Source organism: Carcharodon carcharias, chromosome 5 (genome assembly GCF_017639515.1).
Source record: "Carcharodon carcharias isolate sCarCar2 chromosome 5, sCarCar2.pri, whole genome shotgun sequence".
In the NCBI taxonomy this organism is placed as follows: Eukaryota; Metazoa; Chordata; class Chondrichthyes; order Lamniformes; family Lamnidae; genus Carcharodon; species Carcharodon carcharias.
The window spans coordinates 58,376,252-58,389,095 of NC_054471.1; the positions used below are offsets into that span (position 1 = coordinate 58,376,252).

Below are 12,844 nucleotides of genomic sequence, written 5' to 3' on the forward strand. Positions count from 1 at the left end.
ATGTCCCAAATAGTTGAGCTGGTAATTACAGATCAGGAAACCCCAAGTTGTTATTCTGAGCTGAATTTGCAGGTCTAAACTAAGGAAGTTTTGAAACATTTCTTTTTTTTATTATTCATTCAAGGGATGTGGGTGTCGCTGGCTAGGCCAGCATTTATTGCCCATCCCTAATTGCCCTGTTCAGGGGCCATTTAAGAGTCAGCCACATCGCTGTGGGTCTGGAGTCACATGTGGGCTAGACCAGGTAAGGACAGCAGATTTCCTTCCCTAAAGGACATTAGTAAACCAGATGGGTTTTTACGACAACCGGCAATAGTTTCGTGGTCGTCATCGGACTTTTCATTCCAGATTTTTATTGAATTCACATTTCACCATCTGCCATGGTGGGATTCAAACCCGGGTCCCCAGAGAATTACCCTGGGTCTTCTGGGATATTAGTCCAGTGCACTATGCCACCACCTCCTCCGTTTCTTTGTTAATCCATCTTATTTATTGCAGTGGACGTTGCTGTTTGACTTAATCTTTGAGTTAATGCACAAAATTAGAAAATATACCTTTAAGAATCACAGGACGCAACGTTCATAGCCTATACTTAACTGCGAAAAGCACAAGGTGGCACCGAAACTATATTGAACTAAGACAGTAGAATTTGTTGCTTACCTTGTTTGCCAGAGCATATTTAATGATCAACATCATGGGTTCTAGTAGATATCACAACAGTAACAGATACTCCATCAAATGCTCAACACAATTGATAAAATAACTTAGCACCACAAGCATTTAAATTTTTGACTCGAGTACATGCATTATGTTTTTATTACAGGGGAAAATGCTTGTTTTTGATGAAATTAAACTCTCTCTAATGCAGTGGTAGATTTCATAAAATTGTGTTACAAGAGAAGAGGGTGTTATGTATCCAAATTATTTGATTACGATTGCAGTGTTCAATTTGAGAGTTCAAATAACACTTTACTAAGTCAAAAACTATACTATGTATTCATGCAGTCTTAAATTAATTTTTAAAACTACATGAAGTATGTTACAATATTAGCTGCATTAGTATGTACAGACTTGAAAAAGCAGCATTATATTTTCTGTACCAGTTAGAAGCCAGAAGCATTGTATTCTATAACGGAAGATTGTATAAGTGTGCTACAGAGAAGGACTGCTGTCATAGAAAATCATAATGCACTCTCCTCATTGTAGATGGAAAAAGGAAGTTAGGATTAAACAACTCACAGCAGGAGGAGGCTCCACAAATATCCCCACCCTTTGATTGGGGAACCCCGCACATCAGTGCAAAAGATAAAGCTGAAGCATTTGCTACAATCTTCAGCCAGAAGTGCCGAGTGGATGGTCCATCTCGGCCTCCTCCGGAGGTCCCTGGAATCACAGGTGCCAGTCTTCAGCCAATTTGATTCACTTTATGTGATATCAAGAAATGGCTGAAGGCACTGGATGCTGCAAAAACTATGGGGCCTGACAATATTCCAGCCGTAGTACTGAAGACTTGTGCTCCAGAACTTGCTGCACACCTAGCCAAGCTGTTCCAACACTTGAATCCACCTGGCAATGTGGAAAATTGCCCAGCTATGCCATGTACACAAAAAGCAGGGCAAACCCAACCCGGCCAATTACCGCCCCATCAGTCTACTCTTGATCATCAGTAAAGTGATGGAAATCAAGTGTCATCAACAGTGCTATCAAGCGGCATTTGCTTAGCAAAACCTGCTCCCTGGCACCCAGTTTGGGTCCCGCCAGGGCAACTCAGCTCCTGACCTCATTACAGCCTTGGTTCAAACCTGGGCAGAAGAGCTGAACTCCCGAGGAGAGGTGAGAGTGACTGCCCTTGACATCAAGGCTGCATTTGACCAAATGTGGCATCAAGGAGTCTTAGCAAAATTGGAGTCAATGGGAATCAGGGGGTGAACTCTCCGCTGGTTGGAATCATACCTGGCACAAAGGAAAATGGTTGTGGTTGCTGGAGGTCAGTCATCTCAGCTTCAGGAGATCCAGGACTAGCCATATAAACACTGTGGCTGCAAGAGCAGGTCAGAGGCTAGGAATCCTGTGATGAGTAACACACCTCCTGACTTCCAAAGCCTGTCCACCATCTATGAGGCACAAGTCAGGAGTGTGATGGAATATTCCCCACTTGCCTGGATGAGTGCAGCTCCCACAACACTCAAGAAGCTTGACACCGTCCAAGAAAAAGCAGCCCACTCGATTGGCACCACACCCACAAGCATTCAGTCCCTCCACCACCGACGCACAGTAGCAGCAGTGTGTACCATCTACAAGGTGCAGTGCAGGAATTTATCAAGGCTCCTCAGACAACACCTTCCAAACCCACAATGCTACCAAATAGAAGGACAAAGGCAGCAGACACGTGGGAAAATGCGTTCCTTCACTATTGCTGGGACCAAACCCTGGAACTCTCTCCTTAACAGCACTGTGGGTATACCTATACCACAGGGACTGCAGCAATTCAAGAAGGCAGCTCACCACCACCTTCTCAAGGGCAATTAGGGATGGACATTAAATGCTAGCCTAGACAGCGATGCTCACATCCTATAAAGGAATAAAAAAACCCTCCAAAAATTGTTCATGTAAATTGCTAATGATATGGAATAGAATCATGGAATTGTGCTGACTTTATATTTCATGATGTACTACTCTATACTGTGAATTGTTGGATTGGATAGAAAGTGTGTAGAAGTTTTTACAAAGGTTATTAATCTAAATGACAACCTATTTCTGCTTTACTGATTCTGATGTATTTTTCCATTATTTTTGCTTATATTTTAGATTTACAGAGTGTGCAAATTTTAAAATTTCTTGGTGCTTATTTTGGCAAAGAATTGCAACTCTAAAGTTTTTGCACAATAATTTAAAACCAAATTTATGCCCCTTTTTCCACCTTCTCAAATGTTGTTACTTTCTTTGGTTCATTTCAAGCCCAGTGCATATATCTAATCACCCCATGGCTCTTATCAACTTTTTAGTGAGGCAAGTTAAGTTTTATAACAGCAACGAAAACAAATCTAAACACTCCTTTTGGGGCACAAGCCCTCAGCTGTTCTTAAGGAGGTCTTTGCAGGGCCGACAGGGCTGAGTTTGTGATTGTTGTTTCTGATGCCTAGGTCGATGCTGGATGGTCTATCCTGTTAGACTTCATAGCAATTGTGATACAACTGAGTGGCTTGCTAGACCTTTTCCGAGAACATTTAAGTGTGTGCCCTGGGTCTGCATCCACATGTAGCCAGACAAGATAAGGGATGGGAGATTTCCTTCCCTAAAGGACATTAGTGAACCAGGTGGGTTCTTACGACAATCAACAATGGTCATCATTAGACTTTTAATTCCAAGAGTTTTTGGATTCAGATTCCACCATCTACCATGGTGGGATTCAAACCCGGTTCCCCAGAGGATTACACTGGGACTCTGGATTACTAGCCCAGTGACAATACCTCTACCCAACTGCCTCCCCCTTGATATGTAACAATTTTTGCTTAGTCCTCCAATGCTTTCAACGTTACTGCGATGAGTAAAGCAAAGAGGAAAAGCCAAAGCTGTGCCCTTTTGCATCTTACAGTTTAGAATCTCTCAAGCATTGTGGCACCTAATTTATGAGCATCAAACGGGGTGCAATTTTGGGAACCAACACCCTGTGGCCCAAGGATACCTGAAAATGAGATGGTGCCATTGTTCATCTATTGGGCAGCCGCTTAAAATAATCATTAGCTCTCTGTGCCTTTTTTAGGTCCTCTCACAAAAACTGGGCACCGATAAGTGGAGCTGTAACTAGTGGGGTACCACATGAATCAGTGCTGGGGCCTCAACTATTTACATCTATATTAAGGACTTGGACTCTGTTGTAGCCAAATTAGCTGATGAAACAATGATAATGAGAACACAAGTTGTGAGGAGGACATAAAGAGCCTGCAAAGGGATAAAGATAACTTAAGTGAGTGGACAAAATATTTGCAGATTGAGTATAATATGTGACGTTCTCTAATTTGGTAGGAAGAAGGGAAAAGCAAAATACTATTTAAATGGAGAGAGAGATTACAGTCTCTGAGGTACCGGGGGATCTGGGTGTCCTTCTCGTTGATTCACAAGAAGTTAGCATGCTGTTATGACTGGTGAGGATATATGTCAGGAAGCTTGGCCTAAATAGCCAAGTGGTTATGGTACTGGATTTGTAACCCCAAGATCAAGAGTTCAAAGCTCACAATGGCAAACTATGAAACAATGTAACTTCATCTGAATAGGAACAGATGGAAACATGTTTGTACTCGAAAGAGTTACATGTCAGGACTCAGCCTTTCTTTCCCACTCCTCGATTTATTGCAACAGGGTTTTTTTGTAATTTATAAGGATGAAGGCCTTAATTCAGTGTCTGTACCAAACCATTTATGTGCTGATTGCAAAGAGCTTACTCCTACAGGCTTTCTTGATGTTAAACACAAAGGGGTTAGTTTTTATTGAGCTAAGAAAAAACTCACCCAGGTAAAGGTATAAGATAAAAGTAAAATACTGCAGATGCTGGAAATCTGAAACAAAAACAAAAATAGCTGGAAAAACTCAGCAGGTCTGACAGCATCTATGGAGAGGAAGACAGAGTTAACTTTATAAAGATATAAGATATTTTTGAAGGTAAACTTACGCCGTGTACACACACACAAACACACACCACACCACACCACACGCATCAAACACACACGACTAGAAGTTAGATGCTAGGAGGTAACTTTTTGTCCAAATTTAAGATTCAATGTTAAAAGGTTAAAAAAAAGAGTTCACTGTTTGAGCCCTTTGCTGGTATTCGTAACTGAGGCAGATTATTTTCACAGTGGTCTTGAAATTCCAGTGGGGTTGAGGCTGATGTAAACTGAAATTTCTGGAGAAAGTCTCTTTTTTTTAAATATAATCGTCTTATCCAAAAGTCGATGATATTGCAAAGTGAGATTCCTTTCAATTGAAATTTCCTGTTCTGGATTCCAAACTATCTCCAAATTTGACAAAAAGGGAGAGAGAGATGGCATTACTGCTCCATTGGCAGATTTCTTCTGGACTGTCTTTTAGCAGCTTGGGTGTCATAATAAAAGACATTTCAATCTGATTAATCATGACCTCTCCCCCTGTAGCGAGTTAGGTATTCCACAGAAGATAATTGATTAGCTCATGCCGGGACATACCTTGGCTATTGTATTATGGCCTCAATGATTTGTTTCTTTAATGCCCCAGCCATCACCTCTGATGGGCCATTCTTCCCTGTGGTGAGCTAGGAAGGACACCTATATAGCCATTGTTCTGGTACACTTTCTGTCTCTACCTGAAAGGTAGCTTTATAGAAATGCAAATGGTGACAGCCAATACAGTTGTAGTTCATCTTTGAAGTAATTTTTGACATCAGCAAGTGTGAAATTCCATAGGAGGTTGCATTGGCATGTCCTCATTGTAATCTACAATGGGAACTTGCAGAAGCTGAGCAACTTGTAATACCAGACGTGTCAGGTGACTTTTAAATCCTTTTACAGAAGTTACATAGATATTTGTCCAGCCTATGAAATACAAAATTAATATTACACATGTACATGACACAATGTCATGACAATGCAGGTGCAGCAATTAATTAGGCAGGTGAATGGATTGTTAGCCTTTATTGCAAAGGGAATGATGTATAAAAGTAGGGAAATCTTGCTATATGTGTACAGGACATCAGTGAGACCACATCTGGAGTGCTGTGTACAGTTTTGGTTCATTATTTAACGAGGGCCATACTTTTATCGGAGGCAATCAAAGAAGATTCACTAGGTTGATTCCTAGGATGAAGGGATTACCTTATAAGGAAAGGTTGGGTCTACACTCATTGGAGTTTAAAAGAACAAGAGGTGATCTTATTGAAACATATAAGACTCTGAGGGAGCTTGGCAGGGTAGATGCTGAGAGAATGTTTCCCTTCTTGGGGGAATCTTAAACCAAGGGGGCACAGTTTCAGAATAAGGGGTCTCCCATTTAAGACAGAGATGAGGAGGAATTTTGTCTCTGAGGGTTGTTAATATTTGAAATCCTCTACCTCAGACAGCAGGAGAGCTTGGTCATTGAATATATTCAAGGATGAGTTAGGCAGATTTTTGATCTACAAAATAATCAAAGGTTATGCTGCGTAGGCAGTAAAGTGCAGTTGAGGCCATGATCAGATCCGCCATGATTGTATTGAATGGTGGAGCAAGTTCAAGGGGCCGAATGGCCTACTCATGCTCCTACTTCTTATGTTCTTATAATATTTAAGGGACATTCCTTTGGAGCAAGGAGGACTGCAGAGTGGTCTTGATCGACTTTAGACTGCTGCTAATGAATGCTCTTCAAATGTAAGAACTGCCTTTTGAGGCATGGGGTGTGCCAACAGCTCGTGACTAAAATGTTATTGGGCCTGAAGTTGGAAATATTAATCTCTGCACAGCACCATCTCCATACCCAAAAATTGACTCTTCCAAAGCTGCTCAGCATACAGATCCATGCCCAATAGCTTCTGCTTTTCTCCTGTAATTAGCCCGTCTGCCATGTTCCATCTGAATTTTTCACAAGGACAGAATGATGCAGAAGCTGAACTGAAATTAAGAATGCATAAAAATGTATTCTATTTATCATTTGTATCAAATTCTACTGTAATATTTCTTTTATCCTATTAAGATGCTTTATTTAGGCGCTATGATCCTTGAACCCTGAACACAGCATTTGTTGGTTGACTAAACGCTCAGGCCTAGATTTTTGCAGTCAGAATGACTCCAGAGTCACTTAAAAATGGTGGGTGGGACCCAATTCTGGGATTCTCACCCGAATTTTCTGACAGCCCAAATTTTCACTGGTGTGGGAACGAACCCGCATCCTGCACCCCCAACCTGGCCATCTCCATTGTGGGCCAGGCATCTCCTAGCAACCCACCATTTTTGTGGATTTGGACCTGCTTCCCCATGACTTGTGGTTGATGGCTCCCCTCAGGGGAGCCATGACCTGTTGTCTTGATTTGGGAACTTATTGAAAGGTAAGTTCAAAAGATCTTACCCATACCCCCATGATCTTTCCATAGCCCCATGCCTCCTCCATACCAACTCATGTTCCCCAGCCACTCCCTGTGGCCCCTCATACTGTCCATGCCAACTCATGCTCCCCCCCAACCATGCCTATGGCCCAACTATGTAAATAACCAATGAGCCAGAACGATATGAATGGTTGGCTGTGAGCCTTGGCCAGTAAAATAATTAGCTCAGCATGGAGTTCCATTTGGATAATTAAAGTGAATTGTTGACTTTGCTTGACTGGCATCTTTAAGTGGTTATAGTAAGTTCTTTATGTGATCTCTTTTGTCAATGTTTCAACAACAAGATTAAGAGTTGTGAAGTGTTTGATACCTCTGTTGTTGATACCTTAATGCCCTGTCTGACATTTTAGGTTATAGGTGTTATGTATTGTATGCCTTGTTTAGCGTGCTGTACTTTGTAAGCTAGCGCATTATGGGAACACAGAATCCATCGTGTTAGTTTGGTCGCTGAAGTAAAATAAAACGGAAGCTGCAATGTTCAATCACCTCCGCCCCTACGTGTATATTGATTAATCTTTGAAAAGTTATCGGCAGCACCAGCATTAAAATGTAACAAATTGGCGACAAGGGCAATGGACCCTTGTGGTAATGCCACTTGAAAAGTGAAACTAAAGTAAAAGAACTAGTAAAAGGAAATTACTAGTAAACAAAAGCATGCCCAGTGATACTCCCGAAGTGCAAAGTTCAATCACAACAAGGCCTGCAGAGTTAAAAGAGAAAGAAGAATCGCCCAAAGAAAAGTTACTGCAGTTCTAAAAGTTTTGAGAGTTTAAAAAAGGCCTACAATTGCTAGGATCCTCCCCAACTTGAAAAGCATGGGGAAATTACTGGAAGAGGACTGGCTGGCTGCAGACAAAAAAAAGCACCTACAGAATAAAAACTTTGCAAAACAAAACAAAAAAAAACAACTTGAGGTTGGAGAGGTTGCTACAGTGATTCTTCAAAAGCTTAGAAAAAGAACGCCATGCTTGCTGGGAGCCTGCCAAAACCAGAAAAGCATGGGAAACTCAAAGATAGAAAGCTGACAGCTGCAGAGAAAGCCTGAAGTAAAAAAGCTCTTAAAGCAGAAATACATTTAAGGCAGAAAATGACCACACTTTATGGATCCATGAGACATTTCGATGAGACTGTTGAACAGTGGAGCTCTTACATTGCATGTTTTTTGGGTTTTTGGTCCTTGCAAATGGAATTGAAAATGATAGAAAGGTGGCAACTTTCTTAACTGTGATGAGAGCTAATCGTATAAGGACATTGTAAAAATTCTGGAGACACATTTTTCCCCTAAGCCACTTGTCGCAGCAGAGAGATTTAGGTTTCACAAAAGAAACCGAGAGGGGGAAACAATTGTGCAGTATGTTGTAGTGCTTAAAAAGCTCACTGAGCATTGTAAATTCAATGAAGTACTGAACGATACCTTCCATGACCGGTTGGTCTGTGGTCTTTGTAGTGAAGCAATCCAGAAATGCCTCCTGACTGAGGTTAACCTCACTTTGCAGAAAGCTTTAGAGATTGCAGTCTCCATGGAGCTGGCTGTAAAAGAAGCACAGCAGCTGAGTGCATCAACTTAAGTGCATAACGTGACAGTTGAGTGTACACACAAGATAGCAAGCAGCCAAGAATGTTACCATTGTGGAAAGCCTGGCCACCATCCATCTGAATGTTGGTGCAGGGGCCTTGAATGCTTTCAGTGTGGCAAGAAGGGACACGTTGAGTGTGCCTGTAAAAACAAAAAAAACAATGAATCAGAAAAGCAAACCAGAGGAAAAGTAATTTGCAGTCTGGTGTAACAAGAGGAAATATCTGCATGTCATACAGCAAGACTGGGAGGACCAGAGTGACACTGAGTCCAAAGAAGAAGTACCCCTCCACATCTTGTCATTGGCAGGTGGTCCACAGGGCTAACTGGGTAACACCGCTGCTGGAGGCCCATGGAACTGGATACAGGTGCAGCAGTTTCTCTGGTCCCAGATGCTATGTATAAGGAGAAGCTTAAACATCTTCCCTTGATGCCTGCAAAAATCGTTCTGAAAACATACAGGGGAATCTGTACCTATGATGAGTGAAACAGAAGTTAAAGTGGAACTAAATGGACAGACTGCTAAGCTACCACTGTTTGTGGTGAAAGGCAACTTTAATTGGATTATCATAGCTTGAGAAGATCCGGTTAAACGGGGCAGAAGTACACAGCATTGCAAAAGAAGAAACTGGTCTGGTAGCTATTATAAAAAACACATGCTGTTGTTTTCGAAGAAGATTTGGGAAGCATGAAGGGAATTACTATAAAATTGAATATCAAAACTGACTGTCAATTCAAATTTCTGAAGATCAGAACTGTGCCTTATGCCATACGACCAAGAGTCGAAGCTGACCTGGAGCGTCTGGTCAAGATAGAAGTCTTGGTATCTGTCTTCCATAGCGAATGGGCAACATCCTTCACTCCAATGCTTAAGAAAAATGGCTCTAAATGCATCTGTGGAGATTTCAAGGTTACTGTTAACCCCATTTGTGCTGAACAATATTCATTTCCCCATATTGATGACCTTTTTGCTGGCCCGGCTGGTGGACAGAAATTCAGCAAAATAGATCTATTCCAGGCCTGCTTACAAATGCACGTTGATGAGAAGTCCCAAGAATATCATACCATCACAAACAAGGGACTGTAGAGATATTGCTGTTTGCCTTTTGGAATAACATCAGCTCCAGCCTTGTTTCAGAGGGCCATGGACCAGACCCTGAGTGGGTTGCCTAGAGTTCAGTGTTACCTTGATGACACCTTGGTAATGGCCAAGACTGATGAGGATCATCTCAAGAACTTGATGCCACCCGACAAAGGCTAGAGGAGCATGGCTGACAGGTTCACAAATGTGAGTTGTTTTCAGCCTTCTGTGGAATTTTTGGGGCACATCATTGATGCTGCTGAGCTTCACAAAGCACCCTCCAAGTCAAGGCTATTGTGGATGCTCCAGCTCCTCAGAATACCAGCCAGCTTTGCTCATTTTTAGGACCATTGAATTATTATGGGAGATTTATTTCACAGCTGGCGACCCTGCTGAAACCCCTGCATGAGCTTCTATGTCAGAACAAAGCCTGGAAAAGGGCAGAAGCCTATGATGCAGTGTTCAAGAAAGCTAAAGTAGCGCTGACAGATTCCAAGGTACTGACGCACTTTGACCACTCCTTACCTCTACACCTTGCATGTGATGCATCGCCTTATGGAATGGAGGCCGTTGATTCACACATAATGCCCTCAGGTGTGGAGAGGTCCATAGCATTCACTTCACAGACTTTAAGCAAAGCAGAGAGCCAATGTGCTCAAATCAAACGCAAAGCACTAGGAATCATTTACGGAATCCATAAATGTCACCAGTACCTGTTTGGATGGAAATTCATGCTGCTGACTGATCATCAGCCACTCACCTCAATATTTGATCCACACACAAGCATCCCTTCTTTAGCAGCAAGAAGGATGCCGCGTTGGGCATTGATGTTCAGTGCTCACACATATGACATCAAATATCGAAAATCCACTTTGCATCACAATGCAAATGATCTTTCGAACTTCCAAGTCTCCCCTGACCTTCATCCTTACATTTCCAGGAGGATGGGATTATCAAGCACTTCAGGATGTTTGCTTTGGGGAATGCGAGTTATTATTCCACCCGCATTGAGGAAACCAGTGTTGGACCAACTGCATTCTGGAAACTGTGGAATAGCTCGCATGAAAGAGATTGCAAGACGCTACTTTTGGTGGCCTGGCCTGGACTATGACATTGAAAACAAGGCAAAATCTTGTTCTTCATGTCAGAGTGTGAGAAGCATACCTCGTTGGCACCCCTCCATCCATGGAATTGGCCAGAAAACCCTTGGCAGTGCATCCACATCAATTTCTCTGGTCCATTTGAAGGAACAATGTTCATGGTGGTTGTGGGTGCTCATTCCACATGGCCAGAAGTTTCAATGATGTCCTCTACTACAGCTGAGCGCACAATTCAAATGCTAAGAGAAATGTTCAGTCATTACAGGTTACCAGAACAACTTGTGACCAACAATGGACCTCAGTTTGTGTTGCCGGAGTTTGAGTAGTAACGGAATTCATCACATCACCTCAGCACCATACAAACCATCCACCCGCCAATGGATTAGCAGAGAGATTTGTTTAAACCATGAAACACGCTTTAAGATCAGCACAAGGACATTTCCTCCATTCAAAAGCGCCTGGACATTTCTGCTAACATACCAAAACATGCTACATGTTACGACTAAAGCATCTCCACCATTCCTACTGATGGGACGGCAACTGTGCACTTACTTTGATCTGCTAAGACCAACAAAAATATGACAAGTTGTGCATGATCAACAGCACGACCAAGTGAAGAGAAGAGCACAAAGATCAAAGCCAAAAATTTTCTATTCTGGACAAGAAGTTCTAGCTCATAATTATGCCACCAGAGCTAAATAGCTTCCTGCTGCTGTGATTGCTCAGGCAGGAACTGTTTCGTACACAGTCCAAACTGCGAGTGATCTCACCTGGTGGAGACATTTTGACCAACTGTTGCCAAGTCAAGCACCATCTAAGGATACAATTCTTATTGAAGAGCCTGATTTAACCGTTTCGATTGAGCCGTCTCCAAGTCAAGCAATGCTGTCTCTAGTCTCACCTCCTCAGTCTCGCTTGATTGAAGTTGAAGTCGCCTCACCTTCACCTGCATTAGACACATCTTCAGATTCTGCAACAAGTATTAAGCTGTCATCAGTCTCCAATGAACATTACTCTGTAAAAGTACCACACATCTGTCGTAACCCACACCGGGGGAGAAGACCTCCTGTGCGCCTGAGTTATAGTTAAGGCAAGCCCATAGTTTTTTTTTGGGGGGGCAGGATAATCCCCAGGTTTCAGCCAGGAATACTTGCAATCTACCTTCTTTCTCTAATTCAGCAAATGTTTTGTTGAACTGACATTTCCAGTAAGGGGATAGGAATATGTTATGTACTGTATGATTTATTTTGCTGTGCTTTGCAAGCTAGTGCATTATGGGATCACAGAATCCATCTTGTTAGTTCGGCTGCTGAAGAAAAATAAAACGAAAGCTACGATGTTCAATCACTTCCGCACCTACCTGTGTATTAATTAATCATTGAAAAGTTATTGGCAGTGTCAGTATTAGAATGTAACAGTAGGAACAGCAGTTTTTGTTTCAAAAAGAGATTTGTGAATGGGTGTTTTTTTTTCTCTCACCAGTTCCACTCTTGCCATTGTTATTATATAGCTCAGTGCATATAAGGTGAATGGGCATTGAAGGGGCATCAGTTGACATGCAGAATTTGAGGGGCCATTGGGGAGTATGAATTGGCATTCAATTGGCTTGGTGAGTATAAGGGACCATGGTGGTTTGGTTGAGGGAGCATGAGTTTGAATGGAAGATATAAGGTGCCATGGGGAGTGGGTGAGATGTGAGGGGTAAGGAATAGAGGGCCTAAAATCTTTTAACAGAACTGGGATGAAATCCCAGAGAACTGAGGCGGGTCTTCTAACCAGCCTGCCTTGGCACTCACCCGTCCCCGTGGCTGCTGACGCTCTGCTTCCAGGTCGGACGGCCCTACTCCATCCAGCCTCCTCCCCCTCCCCCAACCAGAGTTGTGTGTATTGGGGCACTTTATACCGAGGCGTTTCTGTCAAGTCGGGAAATTTCCCGATTTGAGCTACCCACCTTGGTAGCAAGATTTATTGAAATAGCA

The 12,844-nt window shown here is 42.4% G+C and overlaps 1 protein-coding gene across 2 annotated transcripts in view; it reads left to right on the top strand.

Annotated features, from left to right (window-relative positions):
- The window catches only part of ascc3 (activating signal cointegrator 1 complex subunit 3), a 619,273-nt gene that overhangs the window by 343,806 nt on the left and 262,623 nt on the right, over window positions 1-12,844 (top strand). The gene's annotated exons all lie outside the window — the stretch shown is intronic.